Genomic DNA, 19,571 nt, shown 5'->3' with positions numbered 1-19,571 from the left:
GTACATGAAAGCAGCTGCTGTGGAAACAACATGTCACCTTGTTGGCGTGTTTATTGAGATTTGACTACTTGTTGACAGAGAGGGGTATTTTTTTTTGCAGGAATGACACAAGCGTTGGTTTTACGCATTCCGCCTCAACACACAGGCTGACTGTGTGCGTGCGTCTGTGTGTGTGTGTGTGTGTCTTCCTCCCTCCTGCCTCCCTGCATCTGACAGTGTCCCTCCCTCTTTCTCTCTCCTCCTCCTCCTTCTCTCATTAGGGCTTTTCACCGGCAAAACACCGACACACTCCCTTTCCCTAAACCCGGGGAATAAACACGGAGCGGCGGCAGGAGCAGGATTGACCTCCCCCCCGGTGCGCACCATCTATGGTCCTCCTCTGGATGTCTGTCTGACAGGAGGGTATGTTGAAATATTCATATTTTTTGCCCTGCCGGGTTGCTCATGTCGTTAAAAGCCGGGGCACGGTTGTGTCAAACGATTTGTTGAATGTCGGGCTTTAACGTTTGCGACATCTTCCTCCTTTTTTTTTAACATTTATTTTTACCCGTAATTCGTCAGTGACTGCGGTGTGTTATCATATTCTCTTTGTGCTTTTGGCTGCTGCGGTGAAATTGCTTTTATTGAAAGCTGCAGCTGTTACAAGGACCATCATTTCATAACGCGCATGGACTTTGCCCACTTGCTTGCCGTCCTCCTCCTCCACCAGGGGATGGATATTACTGTACAGTGGGAATGAGGCAAAGGCAAGTTGTAGCGTCGTTTTGTGCCCACTGGCCCAGTCAGTGTTGACATCCACCCTGCAGACCTGCAGCCAGGCAGTCAGACCCCTCCTCTGCCCGGACAGCCACTCCACACATGATGTTCCAGCAGGTCCTCACTCTCATTTAGGATCTTTTTCCGTGTCCCTTCAAAGTTGCGCCTGGCTTCACAGATCAGCTGGTTGTGTGCTTGTGTTAGTTTGTGTCTCAGCCTGTCAGGGCGAACAGGATCTGCAATTGGCTTCGTCAGTGTATTCTCCAACACACCCATCACTAATTATTATGCAACAGCCTCAGTGACAGATGCACATTCACACTGAGGGCTGAGGAGTGTTTTGCCATTGTCAGGCTCTCATCACCGCCCTCTGGTTTGCCCACACAGAGTGGTTGAGTCTGCTTTTTAAATATAACTTAAATGACTTTGGAGTTGACAGATCTCGTCCCTTTTTGTCTCTCACAGTATGATAATATGTGGAAATGTTGTCAAATAGAGACTGCAGCTGAATGCTGTGGAGACCTCAGAGGAGAAGCAAGCTCAGGCAAGTCCATGTATGGAAATGGGCTCACCTTTGCCCCCGCTGGCTTTCACTGGTTTTGTGGAATTACGTACAGTACTGAGGAGGAATGTTTCAGCACTGCACGGGCTGACTTCACCTTCAGGATGCTCTGCTTGGACTTTTATAGCTCTGCTAGAGCCCCACTGATACTCCATTTTTGGGGCCGGCACCAATATCCCATATCAATATATACCAGGCCATACACACACACATTTATTGCAAAGATCCCTCTAATGTGGTTATCAAACAGTTCTGACAAAGACATGTAACAGAGGCAAGATATTCAACAGTTTAACAATAAACTTGATCGTCCCAAAGGAACTTAGTGCACTGAAACAGTACACTTGACTTGGAATCTATTGATAATAAATGACCCCAGCCATCTTTTTCTGTATTATATTCTCAAAATGTGTTTTTTATTTCGGGGCGTAACGGACAACATATACGCTGATAGTGATACATCTGTGATAGGCCAATAATGGCTCATAATAAAGGCCAACCGATATATCAGTCGGGCTCTAATTTATGTGTCTGTCTTGTATACTGCCCTTGAGTCTATTGTTATAAACTAGCATTGCAAAATAACATTTCCAGGATAGTGTTTTTCCTCAAAGCTCTTTTGTTTCAATTTCAGGATGGCTTATTATGTCATATTTATGAGCGATGCATAATATAAATCAGACCATGAAATTATCAACCCAAGATTGGTAAATGTACATTATCTTCTGAGTAAATAGAGCCGATAACATGAAGCCAAATTGCTTTCATTGTCTTAAAGCAGACCTATAATGATCTTTGCTTTTTCCCCTTCCTTCAGTTCTCTTGCATGAAAAAGGTCTTGAAAGTTGAAAAGATCAAAGTCCGCACCAATGGGAGCTCCTTTCTCCAACAGGAAACACTGCTCCTGAAACGCCTCGTCGGTAGTCTGGCCTTTCATTCCGTGACTTTGTGACATCACACTACATCACCGTGTTACACATGTGCATCATTTCTGCCTACGGGCTAGTTTGGCATGTAAGAATTAATTCAGCACAGCTGTTCTGTTGTTAGTTGTGCTTGCTCAGGTGTGTGGGAGCTGACCAATCAGAGGAGACTGGGCATTTGGGTAACAAAAAATCCACATCATGCATCCCTAATATTTCTTATTGTGTTGACTTGCCACGTCCTTGCATTTGTGCAAGTCACACCGAGTGCTGCTCAGTTCCTCTGCAGTGCTGTGGCCTGCTCCCTGCTGCTGCACAGGTGGGCCTGTGATACTTGGTCACACTCTTCTTCCAGGCCACACACACTGTCAGCCTCAGCTAGCAGACCTGCTGTCACACAGCACCCGTGTTGTTAGCATCGGACACACTCCTGTGCCTGCTGTGTCAGTCTGCCAGCCAGCCTCCCTCTGAGCACCTGATGCTTTTTCTGCTCCCCTAACTGCCGGGGAGTCATTACCTCACCTCAGCCCCGGCGTCAGTTTCTCCACTGTGATCATACCGAGTTTAGACACATCCAAGTGAATCGAACTCAAATATTCTGCATGGCTTTTAATTTTAGTGTGTATGTCCACAATGTCTCGCTACTACTGCCGTGTGTAGATGCCTGTGTTGTTGGTGAGTTCAGATGCCTGAGGGTGCTGCTGGGATTTCACAGCCCAGCATGCTGCCTGCCACCATTTGCAATTCAAATGAGCATGTATGAGGCATCTAGTGAGGCCGAAGCAGCCCTCTTCTCCTCTGTGTCTCATTAAAGACAATCATCCCTCGCACTTGCGAGTTAACTCTGCCATTTCTCATTCACTTCTCCATTGGAACAAGTGAGCAGGTAATGTCTCCTCTGTATAAGAATATTTTCAGGTGGCCATTTTACTGGAGTCATAGTGTATTTTGTATATACTGAAGCTCCTGGCACTGGCATGGAGTGCTGTATGACTGTGTGGGGTCACCTTCATGTTACCAATGATGGCGCCAAGGCATACAACAGGTCATATGTGTGACTGTGTGTGCGTGTGAGTGCTGTGCTCTGCTGTGCTTGATTGTCATTGCTGTTGGCCGGCTGAACGTTCTTTGACCCGCCGCCATGTTTTCATAGTTTGGTGAGTGTGGTCACATCTCTTCCTGCCTGCTGAACAACAGTGACCAATCACACTGAGACACATACACATGCATTTGTACTTTTATACTTGTGAGTCCCATTACTGAAATCATCATAGTTCCTAACCCTAACTGCATCTACTACAGCCAGCCTGACCCCAACGCTTACCCCAAACTTAACTTAAATCCAGTTGTAATCTCTCGGACTGTGAGTATATCCGCCCCGTTCTGATACTATTTATATTTATGGTAATAACCATCCATTGTGCATTCTGTCATTGCCTCGCTCTAAAGTTATTTTCACTGATAATGGTGGAGTCCGCCTTTCCTGCACAGCATTCAGATTGCATACCCAGGCACAGGGGGATTCACAGGAAACAATGCATGCATGTGCAAGACTTGATACATAAGACCAAAGCTGGTGCATGCACATGTTTTGAGAAACAACATTTGATCATGAATCTATTTAGCATAATGAACCACATAGTCAAACCCCTTCTTTAGTCTTCTTTATCTAAAAATTGCCCCACAATAAACCCTCTCAGCCTGTGTTTTCCCCCCTAGTGGTAGATACACATACATGTAAAACTTTTGAAAGGAACTTGTTTTGCGAAAACACTTCAGCTGTTACCACCAGTAAACATAGGGCCTGCCAAAGTGCCACTCCAGTGATTAGGACTATTTACTCTGACTCTAGAAAGCTTCTCCTGAGCCACAGGAGACAGTACACAGCCGAGTGGTTAACTGAACTTTATGCGTAAAAATAAGTGGAGGGCAGGGTCAACTTGGTGAAGAAAACTTTTAGACCTTAAGCAACACCATGGGTAGTTTACTGTTAGTAACTGGTTGTTACTGGTTGTACTGTACATTTATTTTGAGCAATCTCTGGCACAAGAAGTTCCTTCGGGATTTAAAAAGTCCTGTCTTATTTTATCTTATCTTATCTTATCTTATCTTGAAGGTGCAATCCATAAAAATTGACCACCTGTCAAATTCAGTCAAAAAAACAATAACTGCTAACTGCTGCTGAGTGTAGCTGCCGTTAGCTACTTAGCTCAGTTAGCCGTGTGAGGGGTGGACCCTGCAGGGCATGCTGACAGGATGGTGGATGGAGTAGGCACCAGAGCCTGGGTGAGTGGGCAATGGGCTCAACAGCCTCTGAAGAAAAAAATGGCACCGGACAGGACAGACGGAAAGCATTATTATGAGACACGACAGGCCATGGCTAGCTGGTTAGCATGCTAACTTCAGTAGACACAATATAAAGACAATGTGTTTTTCTTCACATTCTGTTGATAATCTTACTAATAATACTCACATATTGCATATTCAGATGTAGAATTCCCTTTTCAACTAAACACTTACAACTCTCCATACACAAATAAACACATTGTTTACACACCATGCACCACCTGATACCTGACAACTGTGTTATTGATTGTTAGCTGATAAAGCTGTAATAGCAGCAGTACGGTGGTACAGTTCACTGCAGCTTTGTATTTGTTTACCCGATATGCACAATCTTTGACCCAGATCTCTGTTTTACATGCTCTTTTATAAGCTTTGTTTGGAAAAGCCAAAAGAGGATAACACAACATTAGCGGAGCTGAATCCACCAACAGTAATCACAGTGGCTCTGTGCTTTTGTTTTATGGGAATTGAATTAAGCCCCATCAGGATGCTGCCTCCTCTGCAGTCCTGTCTAAATCTTGTTACAGTGCAGACTTGGACATCATATTGTTTCACTGGGTTATCTGTAATGGTGTGTCCGGGGTTTCCAGCTACACTGTCCGCAGTTATTTACAGTGACCAAATCCCTCTTCTTCCTTCTATCCAGGGTCTCTCCCCGAGCCAGTCGCAGTCCTGTTGTTGTCTGTCTGATCAGGGCTTTATTTTTAGCTTCGCTTTTTACTCACACAGCTATGGGCGATTTATTGCCTTCCTCAGATTGCATCATTCTGTCTGTGCTCGGATGCGAGAAGAGAGAAAGAGAAGCTATTTCATGCCGTATGACAGCTTTATTTCTCCATTCTATTTCCCACCTTCAGTCATATAGCTCCTCACAGTTGATGGGAAGCATCACTTTGTCCTTCTGAAGGGGAGGCGGCTCTACCCCGAGCAGCGGCAGCAGCTCAGCTTGCCTCAGCCTGATGATTACAGTGAGTCAGCAGGTTCTCCATTTTTTTTCCTTTTTCCCCTTCCTTTGCATACCTACGCCTTGTCTCCCTTGCTCCCTCTCGTCTCCCCCTTTCTCTGAACAAATCCCCTGCCTCTCAAGGATGAGACTCATCATGTTGTTGTCTGGCTTTGATCTGGTGCAACCATACCCATAACGCTGCTCATCTTTGCTTCCCCACTGTAAAGCACAATTCATATTTCAGGCGGTGCTGCTTCATGTGGGGAAAGGGAACAGTTGCCACTTCTTTTCAGGCTGTTTATTTTGCCTTCATTGTGGTCTGCAGTGAAAGTATTTTTCTCCAGCTTTTTTTGGCCTCTTCCAACAAACCGAGCCAGCAGTCATTGTTTTCTTTTGGCCACTTTACACTTGGCAGTCATTAATTAGAGCATTTGCATTCAACAGTTGTGAAGGAAGGCTAATTCCATTGTTGATCTGTGTTCGTTCCCCTGATGTGTTACTTTCGCATGCTCTATAAAAAAAAAGAATTGAGAGAAAGGAGTTCGTACCAAGGTCGAGCTTAGTGCAAACTATTTATAAAGACATAAAACAAGACCTAAGAAGCGGATTAGGAATTATTAGAGTTGGAGAAAAGCAATATACTGCTTACTGTTTCTGCTAGTGAGGAAAATTCAGAGTTGATTTGCACACATGATGAAGTTGCATGTTGTATCGTTATCCTGATATGAGTCTACATTTCATACTATAAGTGGTGTCTTCTCCTGGGTTATACATTTAAGATTCATTCGTCATTATGCAATACAAAATCGTATAATGAAATTTTTGTTGTACTTCCCTAAGCTACATACACACATAAAAGAAAAACTGTAGGGAATAATTAATAAATAATAATCAAGTCAGAAAAAACAGATTTTTAATGATGAAGTGTTGAGGATGAGTTCAGGAGCCTCACAGCCTGAGGACAGAAGCTGCTCTGTAGTCTGGTGATATTGCAGCGAATACTCCTGTATCTTTTGCCAGACGGCAGCAGGGTTACCAAACATTACAGTAAAGTGATGTACTTTTCTGAACTTACCAGACTGTTCCACTTGTTCTCATACTTGTCTTTACCCACATAGTCATCATATCCACATGACTGATGATTACTTCTCAAAAATGTATTTTGTTTATATTTTGTTTATAAATATTCATCCCTACAGTACTGTCACAATATCGAGGTGTTTGGTCGAAGATATTGTGATATTTGATTTTGTTGCCTAGTCCTTTTGAGATGACTTCAAAATATCATGTGTCATGATATAGCCTGAAAATATCACTATATGGCCCAGCCCTAGGTGCAGGTAGTACAGTGAAGTTGCTCAGGCCGACTCTGAGGACCATGGTCCCATGATAACTGTACTGTGATTGAAAATGGCTGCTGCTGCTGTGTGTTTAACGAGATATGCAGCCCCACTGAGGCAGGTGGGTACACTCTGACCTCTGGATTATATTTCACTGGTAATTAGACTAAAATATGATTACGCACAAATGCTCAGTCAAGCACGTGGGTGTAGTTTGCAGCAGACTGTGGCTGGCTGTCGGCTTGTTGGAGAGCACCCGCTACTTCTTCATGAGAAATGTGTTTGCCGAGGGTCGTGTTGGCTTTGTTTGTTGCAGTGGTCTGTGGAGGAGTGGATACACACACTGCTCCTAGTCCCTTTGGGCCTGACGTGTGGCTTCTAAACTGGTCAGACAGGTTGGAAGGCAGATCCAGGCACAGCCGCAGTCATTACTCAACTCTTTGTTACACTCACACTTGGTGTGTGTGTTTTACTTCTCTCACTTATAATCTGCGGACGCACGTGACACATGCCTTGTGTGTGTTTTGTGCGCGGTTCAGACGATTTGGTTTGTTGCAGCGACTTGCTTGTTGCTGTGTGTTGAAGAATCAACTGTACTGTACACACACCAACACACACAGGCAAATCTGGACTACGTGGCAAAGACATACAAGTTGTGTACTTCCTCACTCTTCTATCAGATCCCCACCAACACTTCATATTATCAGATCATTTAGGAAAAAATCTACAGATCTTCTGTATACTGTTTTTGCCAGTTAGCTCCATTGAAAGCATATAAAATGAGGCGTTAGCAGTTCTTCCTTGTAATGTATGCATGGATGTCCAGATGACTGCCACTGCAACACTACATTTTAAAACCCTAAAAAATATGAGGAAGTTCTGCAGTTATATCTTTTTTCTATGACTTCTAAGCAGATTTATGGACTCTCCCTTCACGGGGGGCATTCCTCACAGTTTGAAACCCTCTGCTGGAGCCCGATATCAAAGCACACCATGTGTCAGACTATTGGACATGTCCTACTGTTTCTTACAGGCAGTCCCAGGCTTCCATTTATTTAATACGGGTGGAAATAATCAACTTGTACAGACGATTACAGGGCTGCACCTTATGACTATCCTTATCAATGAATCTGCAGATTATTTCTGTGATCAATTCAGTCACCATATAATGTATGCAATGTTAGTCCTGTGTCAAAATGGCCACCACAGGATCTCAGAGCTCATGGTAATGTCATTATGCAGTTTGACAAACAATCCAAAACTCAACGATATAAATGGAGAATAGTTGTAATCCTCGCCAAGTGTTCGCTGTTTTTGCCTGATAAATTGACTTGAACAAGAAAGCAATTCTCAGAGTTGTTGGTGATTGACTTTTGGCTGATTGACTTATCGTTTCATCGACTAATTATTTGAGCACTTGATCATTTGGTTACAGTGTGTGCACGTGGAATAATGGACTGATTAGAACAGTGGATTCTTTCTGTGGTGGGTTCATGTGTGGTACGGAGGTTCTGACATGACAGATTTGAGAGTTAAAGCTGGGGAAGGTAAAACTGTAGAAACCAGCAGCTGCAAGCTACATTTTGAAAGTATCCAACTGAAAACATCTCACCCACTCCCTCCAGTTCTACCTTTATAGCAACTCCTCCAAAACACATGAGCGCACACTGCCTGACACTTAACAGACTGGCCTGTAGCTATCACTGGCTAGCTGGGAGATGCGTGTTAGCGGTTAGTTTGCTACGTTCACAAGCTCTCTTACACACCTCAGTCCAAAAAGGCTACCCGGTGTGACAGTTGCTTCTTACTACTGCCGTAGCTGTGTGCTTTGTGCTAACATTTTAGCTAGCTGCTGAACAGCAGGAACAGTGGCTGTGTGCTGTGAGCGCAACACATTGTTGTCATCGCCAAACATATCCATATCCAACCACCTCATGTCTCACTCACATGTAGGAAAACACCTAACAGTATCATAATTAATGTTAACAGTGAACATGGCTATTGTTAGCACTCACCACTGTAGAGCTAGTATGCTAATATTGGGAGAATTTGGCTGCACTTTCTCTGCCTTTCTTGTGCGACTAGCTTGCTAATAGCTTTAGCAATATGGCCGCCTAGCCTGCATGGGTAGAGCACTGGTACATAGGCAGGTACAGAGGTAGACAGACAGGTTTCCTGTCCTCTCTTTCCATATTGGCTGAGTGAGGCAATTGGATGGGTTTATTAGAGGCCTGCAACAGCCACAGATACTGGATTTTTTCTTTTTTTTCACAGAGCATTTAAATTATTGATGACTGATCGAGGCTAAGAGATGTTCAAAAAAATATAAAAAATATAACCTAACAATAGCTTCAATAGCTTTATCTTCGTTTTTTATTATCCGAGGAAATTGCTCGGTAGTTTAATTAGAGTTCAATTCATTCAGGATTTGGCCTTCGGTCCAGCACTTGCCACCATGAATACACACTTTAAATTGTGTTTTCAAGCAACCGTAACAGAGCAGAGAAATACATTTTCACTGTGATGGATTGCCTCTCACAAGCAACTGTCAAAGAACAGCACATTTTTATACAGAAAAATTGAATCCAAAATAAAACCGAAAAACACTGACAATACAATTGAAAGCATCGTGAGTGATGTGAAGTTCGCATGTACTTGTTTGATCCTCGAGTTTGATCATTTTACTCATAAGAATTAGTTCCTCTTTTAGCTAATTTAGCACCCACAGTGTATCCATCACAGCTGAATCAGCCGCATGCTCCTTTGTTCCTCTTCACTGCCTTGTTCCTCAGTGTGCCAATAAACGTCCTCTCACCTCATTAATAAGGTTGTTGATTTATAATCAGAGCAGGCGCTCTCATCTGCAGCGAGCTTCTCTGTGAAATCATACACTGATTCCGCTGCAGCAACATTAGGTGGACAGTGATTCAATATTAAACCCAGCATACAATTTACAACAAACTACAAAGACAAAGTCAGCGGTGGTTTGTAGAGGAAATGTTGTTGTTTTTGGGTGGTCTCCTCCTGCCTGAAACTGCTGTGTGTTTGTTGTTTGATCACTCATGTGATGATGTTGTTATCGCACCCTGCACAACACTTTCACTTCTCCTCCCCACCTGCTCTCGTGAGTTGTGAGGCCACTCCTCAGCAGCGGGAGCCACTCGTTGTTTTGGCATCAGCAGCTCCCTCTGTGATTGTCAGCTGTTTTCTACAACTGCTGGCTTTTCTCTAATTGTTGCACGGCTTTTGGAGCTGCTGCTGGCCGGCGTAAAAAATGTTTCACTCTGCACGTACTGATCATTCATGGATTCTCTGTCATGCATCGATCTTTTTTTTTCTCTTTTGTTTTTATGTTGGCGGCGATAATGAGAGGCTCCTTTATAATTCATGCCATGATTGATGTCCCTGTGGTAGCAGTTTTCATGCTGCAATCTCACCAGACCCTTTCACGCCAAGAGCACGTAGCTCTGCCAAACACTCCAGTCCACAGATTAAGATGCTCGGTGTTGGCTTTCAGCTGCCATTTAGCAAACCACACGCTGTTGTCCACATAGTATACTAGTGCTTGGCAAGTGAGTGATCGTGTACAGGAAAAGTTTAGCCTACAAGACAACTCTAAAATGTTCTTGAGCGGTATTGACATGCCGTTCAGCCTTAGTCTCTCAGTGCCTGTCCCTGTCTATACTTAAACAAATAGCACTGAGCTCCTTGTTCAGCATCTTTTCAAATCCTCTGACACTGACACCAATAACACAGAGAGCTCCTGTAGCTTCCTTTCAGCCTCAGCACTGATCCTAATAAGGAGATGAATGGTTCTATACAAACAGTAGAGTGAAGCTTGGGACTGGATGTATGCCCACCTCCCCTCTCTCTCTCTCTCTCTCTCTCTCTCTCTCTCTCTGTCTCTGTCTCTGTCTCTGTCTCTCTCTCTGTGCTGAGGATGAAATGGCTGTCTCAGGTCGCTATGATCTGCCTCTGCTCCTCTGGTGACCTGGTCAGGTGCAGACAGAGAGGACAGCTCCCGCAGCTCCTGGACTGGGCGAAGCTAATAGTTTGTTTAAAGTGGAAGCCTAACAGACACACAAGCTTGGTGTGTTTCAGAAAAAAAGTCCCCAGAGGTGACCTTATCGTGATGCCACCCCTGCAGGTTAATGCTGTCACCATACTGGAAATTCTGACCTTGAAGGATATTGATATTTGAAACCCTTTTCAATACAACAAAGCTATAACATGACAACGAGATACAACTTTTCTGTTCCTGGGTAAAAGCAGAAAGTCTGTAGTAAACATTAAATATAACATTTTTTGGGAGGATAGGCCAAAAATCATTTCAAATGTTCAGAATTGATCACAATATATTGATACTTTTGACAACACTACTGCAGGTGAATAGTCAGTGACAGTAATTACAATATGATCCTCATATTCAGCCTCACATTGACTAACAGAACTATCAGTCTAACACTTGATGACAACAGTATCTTTTCTGATGCTGTAACATGCTTCAGTAAAGCTTGTGAAAAACAGGACAAACAAAAGGTATAATGTGTCACAAAAGAGCATTATAATGAAGTACTGTAGTGCTGCAGAGATGCCCTGACTCTGTCATATGTAAGAGAACATGTTTGTTTTGCCATCATCATGATTTTAAGATAGTTTTTTTGGATTCAGAAATAATCAATCCCACTAATTGTGAATCATATCAACATTGAAATATCCTTCAAAATAATCGCAGTGTGACTTTTTTTACTATATCGTGCAGCACTAGTTCTGCTGCACGCTTGGAAGGGTGAAACGAGAGATATTCAGTTGGCTGCAATCTACAACCCCACCCCGAACACAACTAAATCCTACACAGTGGATGTTTTAATCCGCAAAGAGAAGTATATATAACACAAGACACATGATAAAGAACAGTTTTCTTTTACTTCATTGCATCTTTCAAGCTCCAAATGGTGTAACAGTACTCTCTCTGCTTACCAAAAGAACACACAGTTTGCATTAAATGTGGACAATTTATTGGATAGGGCTGCTCTGTGTGCCACAAGTGGAATACAGATAATGTGTCTATGGAATGTGGGGCTCTGTGCAACAGTGGTGGCCATAATGGGCAATGACTGTCACACTTGAAGGAAGGCAAGACTGTGAAAAAGGAGTTTTTTTTCCTGAACTCTGCTTTAACACTGGCAAATAATCAGCAGAGCACTTTCAAACCCACAGTGTCAGTTTGCTGCAAAGTATTGCTTCTGTCCTCAAGTATATTTCAGGGCTATAATGTGAACCACCATTAGGTTAGTAATGGAAAAGGCTCCATTAGAGAATGCCCAACAGTCTGAATGCGTTTGTGTCATTTAGTAACAAAACAGATTTGTTGATTTTATGGAAATGATGCCACATTTCAGCTCATTTCAGAAACAAAATCACAGTAGCGGATGCAAATAATTCATTTTAGCTCATAAGTAGTGTCCATATAAACAGAGCAAGGAAATAGCATCAAACTTTTTCAGTTTTTTGTTGTGGTTTGCAGGTGTTTTATTGCGACCTTGTACATGATTGACAATACACAACAAGATGAGAGGAGACTTTTGTTAGAAATACTTTCTGCGGGGGAATGTGAAATCAGAATTTTTCAAGTTATTGTCTTCCCTCTTATTTATTTCTCTCAGCAGAGAGTGGGAAGCTTTCACCGTAAAGTGGTTTGCATTTGCTCATGTTGCATAACAGATAGAAAAAATGTGGGAGTGAAATGGTGCACTGTCACAGCATCACCGGGATTATATATATTTCTGTTATTCCTTGGTTGCAGGATGTTTTTACTGCCCACTTTAATTGCTTAAATTGTACAAAAAGAGAATGAATGTGGTGGATATTTTACCCCCAAAATAGAGGAACTCTCTCCCCCAGCCCAGGGCTCAAACAGAGTAAAACTCCAGCAGGATTGGTGTATAAAAACCTAAGTTAAGTGTTTAATTTAATTTGGCAGCATCAGATTAACAGTATCTTAACAAAAGCAGTCCCGGTCAGTGTTTCCTGGTGTGTATTGTGTGTGTTTGAGTTTGGATTAGTCAGTGCTTCTGGTCACTTATTGCTTAGCCTGAAAGCAAACATGATTCTCTACAACTGAGTCACTGCTGCTGCACATCATTAATCAAGACTTTTATTTTACCTGTAAACAGCGTTTTTGACACCGCACTTATTTTAGCCTTTGGCAGTCTGGCAGTTTCACTGATTATTTTCATGGCCTGACTGACCTGGACAAGCCTTTCCATGAGCAGCCAGCCAAAATCTTGGCAGAGACGTCTTAGTCGCCCCAAACTCTGGATTGACATTGAAAGCTGAAGGGCAGCCAAGGAGTTTCACTGGAACACTGCAGGTTAAAGAAATAGTTTTACTGTCCTTTCAGAAAGTATTTGTGCTATCAACCATTTTTATATGCATGGAAAGTTAGCTGGCGAACTAGCCCCACTAACTGTTGAGCTCAGTGTGCCCAACTAATAACAGTAGTAGTGGATGGTAACACTCATCAGTCAACGTTCCCTTGAATGAAACAAGATTGAACATACTATTTAGTTAGCGTTGGTAGTGCTGGTAGGTGGATTTTGTTACCTTTGGACAGAGCCAGGCTAGCTTTTTACCTCTGTTTCAGTCTTTGTGCTAAGCTAAGCTAACCGTATAATGAGGAAACAAAGCATATCTTATCACTCAGCTAGCATATCAAAGCAAACTGAATAACAGTTTAGAGCAACGGCTGATAAATCTGTTAGCACACAGTTGCTTATTTACACATTCAGAAAATTAGTAGTAACATTAGCATTCATGTTTCCCCTTGTTTACAGACTTTGTGCTCAGCTAAGCTAACCGGCTGCTAGCTGTAGCCTTACTGTAGAGCCATGACAGTTTTAGACTGATCCTCTCATATTTCTCATATTTCATATTTCCCAACATGTGGAACTATCATTACCCTTTAATAATATTTTATGAACACATTAACGGGTCGCACATCACTGTCAGACACTTCTGTGTTGTCACTGAAACGATGGTGGTGAATGTGACAGATGTGTTTATGGAATGTTTCTGCAGCTGTAAGTGGATAAATGTTTATTCCTGCAAAATCTGGATCTCGTCAGTAATCTGCAGACTCCTCCAGCCGCCTCCACAGAGCCTCAGCCAAGATGAGGCTGCATGCTGCCATTAGAATTTTCAAATAGATAAACAAACAGAGCAAATTAGATAACTCAAACACTGTCTCGATGACACGTTTGACATTTCTCTGGGATCGATCCGCCCTCCCCGCAGCTCCAGCCCCACGAACACAATCAAAAATGTACATGGATGGGTGAAGCAGGGCAGGATCGTCATCGCTCACTTCTCCACGTTGCTTTTTGTCATCACTTAATCCCATAACACTCTGAAAAACACATTAATAATTCAGATTTATTACATTCTTGCTTTAATATTTTATGTTTGGGGGACCATTTATCTCTTATTAAAGAAATCCTTCTTGGCTTGAAGTGCTCATATTTAACTTCTTCATCAAGAAAAATGTACTATGAATGATGCGGAGTAGCGCACAGAGATGGATTTCATCAGGAAGTCCCACTTCTCATGGATCAATGTTTATGTAACCCTCATTCATATTCACATCATATCGTCGAACTGGACTGTAGACTGGAAATAGACACACTACTCCAGAGAGTGTGAGCAGACTAGTAACAGAACATTCAGTCCAACCACTATTACCTTGTATTGTGTGCTTGCCTTTAACTCCCACAAACCCTCCCCTCCCTCTGTGGTATAGCTTGCTGCCTCTGGCTGCTCATGACAGATTCACAACAGAGAATTTTCTTACTGAGACTAGTTGTTTCTTTTAGTTTACTATCCTCAGAGAGGTAATTTGTGTTATCGCACACAGTACAGGTGGGCAGATTCAGAGATGTCACCACAACTGCATGTAACAAATCAAGTCGAGGCAACTCAATTCATGAGTAATACATGAAAATGGTCAGTACATTCTTACACAGTATTGCACTTCACCATAAGTCTACAACGCCCTTCATTTTGTCATAGCCGTGGGAATAGATTAAGGATTTACACAGCAGGTGGCCAAACGGTAGTTAAAAGTCTACTGCTATCCTGTCAGCCATCATAGTCAGCCTGGTCAGGTAAAGGTGCTACAAGTCTGCTGCAACCCTCAAACATTTCCACAGCTCTTCACAATGTTCCCTCGGGGGACTTACGCAATTACTTGGTGGCACCATGTCATTGGTGGCCTCCCGCTGCTCTAGTTCTCTCTCTCGATTCCTTCCTTTTCACTAGAGTCTGTTTGGTTCCTGTGGTTGGTGATGTGATGTTTAAAAAAAAACACATTTTATCACTCTTCTAGCGTAACAAAAGCAAACTTATTTACAGTTTACTTGAACCTACATTAACTTATAAACATTCTGCAAATTGGGAGTAACATTAGCATTCATGATGACTCATATTTGTATCCAGCTAACAAATATCAGAACATTCACCCTCTCTTTGCTCTTTCTTGCTTTTTATCAGCTAGTTCTCAACTTTGTTTGGTCTGCTCTTTGGTGCTAGGCAGGTAGTTCCCGACGGGTTTATCAGAGTTATTTTCACTCAAGCAGCTGCCTGCCGGAATGATGTTGATGAGAGCAGTGAGACCGAATCACTACAGTAAAGTTTTGGGATGTACAAACTAAACAATAAGTTTAAGGACGCTGAGGGGAACTGCAGAGTTATGGTATTTAATTAGTCTCAAAACCCGCACACATAAAATGTGGTGGCATGCATGTGATTCCAGCACACAGAACAGTATCTGAGAGTGGAAAAACATCCTCACAACAAAGCATTTCTGGAATAGACAGTGGCTGATGTCTTCCCTCCAATGACCGCATTTGTGCACTGGAAGCAAAAATGCTTTTTAGCGTTGATGGTTTTACGCTTGCGGATACTGTCTATTGAAAATCCTCTGTGTACGTCACTATGACCGTGCCCTTTTAACATTACATCATTTGATCCAACGTTAATGGAACAGTATTGATTATAGAAGCTTTAACTGAATGCATCTTGCTGGACATGATCTATGTTAAATCAGCTGAGGCTGTTCTAGTACACACAAGGTAGCAAAGGCAAATGGTGGTGCTACTGGACTGATGCCCTCCCTGTAGCCTTTGGCTGGTTTCAGGGTTGCAACAGTATGAGATGTTCATCGTCGCAAACCAAACAGTCTACTATTATAATAATTATCATCAGTAGTCACCTTAATGGAATGAAAACATTTATTTTATATTTATTTATTTTGATAACATTAATACAGTAGAATTCTATACTGTAGATAATAAATATTGATGATATCATAATTGTCAATTTTCATACCATTGTATACTTTGAAAACAGTATATTGCTGCAACCCTAGCTGTTTTTTACAACTGCCAGATAGACCCAGATGGCAAGAAACTGTCATTTGTTTTTTTCTGTTGCTGAACAGCAGCAAATGAAATGGCTGCAGTCCGATCTGGATGGGCCAGGTGACACTTCACTCGCATCAGTGCAGCCTGTGTGTCCACAGGACTGTGGACTGCTTCCTGTTGGAATATTGAAGCTGAATAAGCCCAGCAGGGCATCCACATCTCTGTGTTTGATCATGTACATCATTTATTCCTTTATCATTGCTCGTCATGCCCACATTAATAATTCATGCTTATTATACTTTCATATTTTTCATATTTCATGGTTTGGGGTGATTAGCCATTTCTCACCAACTCCTGTCCAGTTTGGGTTTGTTGTGTTTGTATGAATATTTAATGGCTGCAGATGGAAAGTACATGGCTTCAGCACATTAAATGTTGTCATTCATATGATTGGTGAACGAGGGGAACGGCAGAACTCTATTAGTTCTGATTTGTTCTGTTTTTGCCTTTGAGCAGTGTTCAGTGCAGAATTAAGGGCAGACCATTCATCTAATTCATATAATTATATCTGTGAATTTCTTGCTTCAGAAGTTTTGCAGGAAGTCTGTGTGTGTGTGTGTGTGTGTGTGTGGCTGCAAGTATGTGCCTTCGAAGATATTGTTCCCTGAAAGTGTTTTTCTATCAATTTGTGGAGAAGTGAAACAGCCTCACTTTCAGATTGATAACCATGCAAATTAAAGAATATATTTGGATTTTAAATTAATTTCCTGAAACCTAAGTGTGAGTAATGGAGAGTGCAAACTTTTCAATTCTGTTAATCATTCATGTGTAAAACAGAAAATATGAGTTGGAGTTACAAGGTTTCCACATGGCAGCAGGACTAGAACTACAATGAGTCAGAATATTTTGAATCTCACGCGCCCTAAAATCCTTCAAATTAATTTCATCTCTTCAACACCTTATAGCCATAATTCTGTCTGACAACTCTGCCAGATTTTTGAAGGAAGTAAAAATTGAAATTGACAGAAACTGTACTTGACAGACCCTGACAGACTGCGAGTTTCCCTAACACTCTACAATATGTACATGGTCTTGCACACTCACTTTTAAGCATTAGACCCATTAGCGTAAAGTGTGAGAGGAGACTGACAGTAAGACAATAGTGTCTCAACATAGAGGAGTTTTGTTGTTTTGAATAAAAGGGCTCACATTTTTCTAATTAAGTCATTTTAAGTAATAAAGTTAAATGGAATATGTTTGAAAATATTTGCTGTGGTAACTTTTTTTAAATGCTACAGTTAGGGCTGCACAACATGTAAAACGTCAAATGTTACATCTTGTAAATCAAGAAGTTACAAGGAAGTTTCTGTCATAAAGCTGCTTTGACTAAGGTCTAACAAGTTCTGCCAAATACATTGTTTGTAGCTGCATTCAGAGTGACGCGTAGAGGCATGTTATGGTTCTATGCCTTATTGGCAGGTGAACTTGATTTGTCTGTCTGCCAAAACAGTTACAAACCACTGTGAACAATGAATTTGTTTTATGATACTACTCCGTGGTTCAGGTTTGGTTAGGCTTAGGCACCAGAACAACTTGGTTGGTTAGGGGATCTTCCTTGTCATGGTTACAATAATAAACACTTAAAGTTCCCACAGCTGGTGGAGTGCCATTTGCTTTTGCATAGTTTCCTGAAACAACAAGCAGCTGCAGAGGGACTTCCCACATATTAATCAGCTTTCACAGTAGCCAGTAGCCCTAAATGTTACGCCCCCCCCACCATGGAGCTAGTAGTCAGCAAACTCTGTCCGAGTACCTAATGGTAGTTAGCCAGCAACAAAGCTGCCGGTCGTTGTTGTTGATAAATCACCTCCATACTGTAAATGTGCTCTGTTGTTCTTGAAGCTAGCATACAGCCTTGGTCCATAGGTGTTCATTGGGAGGCTTCTAGTTAGCAGTTGTTAGCAGCAACAAGTAAAGCTAGCTGTCTGTCAAGAGTTGAGTTGGAGCAGCCAGAGGACAGCAGAAAATATTATTTTCTTAAAATATGATCCTGTTTCACCCAAATCATTGAGTAAAGTTATAAAGTTGTGTTTGTACACTAATCAGAGAGGCCCAGGTCCTAAAAACACTCTGCAGTCACCCATCTTGAAGTCTAATGTGTTGTTTATTGACCGTGATGACCGTCTTACACAGACTATGTACCGTCACCTGACTTAATCCTTTGCTCCTGTTGTAACTCCTATAGCCGATAGAGGGTGTGGTCACTTGAACATAAAAGTCATGTTGGGGCACTCGCGAAAGACGGTATTTATATTGGTATTTACCTTATGTAACTGAATCATCAAGAATAGAATCAAATTGAATGGGTAGGCCAGTGCCAGGTCTACCATATGAATAAATACTGAATATTTAAAGTATTAAAAGCTCTTCTTTTGGGGCTAAAATGAAGATTTAGACCCAAAATAACAGGTACCTCTCAAAGGACACTTACTCTGAAGGAGACCAGGCAAGTTGCACTTCATTTGTCTGGAGAGTACTTCAACCAGCCTCTTTTCTCTCTCTTATCTCTCAGTAGTCCTCCCTCCCTCCCTGCCTCCCTCCCGTCTTTCCACTTCATGCCCTCTCTTGGCAGTATTGCACTTCGGTCACCCCTCCAACCTTCCATGATTCTGGTATTGATGTGACGCAGGTATCTTGGCCAGACTCGGAGGGAACATCGATTAAACTGGGCGACAGGTTATTAGCCATCTCTTTTGTTTACCCAGCTGAACAGACTTCAGCAGAAGTGGTGAGCAGGATGCAGAGTGAAGATCAATGTCAGATTCAGAGCAGGGCTTTTTTTTCATGCCGCATCAATCACAGGTGTCTGCCGGTGACTCATCCTTCATAACTTCTTTGATAGAATCTCAATTTAAGCATCTTTTCAAGGTTATTACAATGCTTCTTCAAAAGTCAGGGGTATGCAAGCTCTAGTAAAAATCTAAAACTGCATCAAATTGTAAGCGATGACAATTTTTATGTGTCAGGGCTGTTTATTAGGGTCAGACTGAGCTGAAGGCCGATCATTGATGTTATTTTCCAGTTGGAAAAAGTTACTTGTTTGACTCCTGCGGGTGTATTCGTCCTCTGCGTTTGACCCAAACTTCTTAAGAATAGAGATTGGCTCTCAGTGCCAGGGGAAGCTGTCCAATTCAGTGCCTAAGCCAATAGCAATGTCAGGAGTATTTTTATTAACAAACATGTATGAATTTTGGTGTGGGAGGAAAACAGGGCAGCCAG

At 42.2% G+C, this 19,571-nt stretch overlaps 1 protein-coding gene across 9 annotated transcripts in view; it reads left to right on the top strand.

Annotated features, from left to right (window-relative positions):
• Positions 1–213: 213 nt before the first annotated feature.
• The window catches only part of LOC311254884 (band 4.1-like protein 1), an 86,472-nt gene continuing 67,114 nt past the window's right edge, over positions 214–19,571 (top strand). For 5 of the 9 annotated variants that reach the window (XM_084348902.1, XM_084348899.1, XM_084348901.1 and 2 more), the window contains exon 1: positions 215–402. The gene's annotated coding sequence lies outside the window, so the exon portion shown is untranslated. Of the gene's footprint in view, positions 403–19,571 lie in introns of all 9 variants that reach the window. The other 4 variants (XM_084348905.1, XM_084348904.1, XM_084348903.1 and 1 more) reach the window with 3 other exon arrangements.

The sequence above is a fragment of the Pagrus pagrus genome, assembly GCF_965226575.1.
Source record: "Pagrus pagrus genome assembly, chromosome: 3".
NCBI classification, from domain to species: domain Eukaryota; kingdom Metazoa; phylum Chordata; class Actinopteri; order Spariformes; family Sparidae; genus Pagrus; species Pagrus pagrus.
Note: the sequence above shows the minus strand (reverse complement) of the source record. Positions and strands in the feature narration are given on the sequence as shown.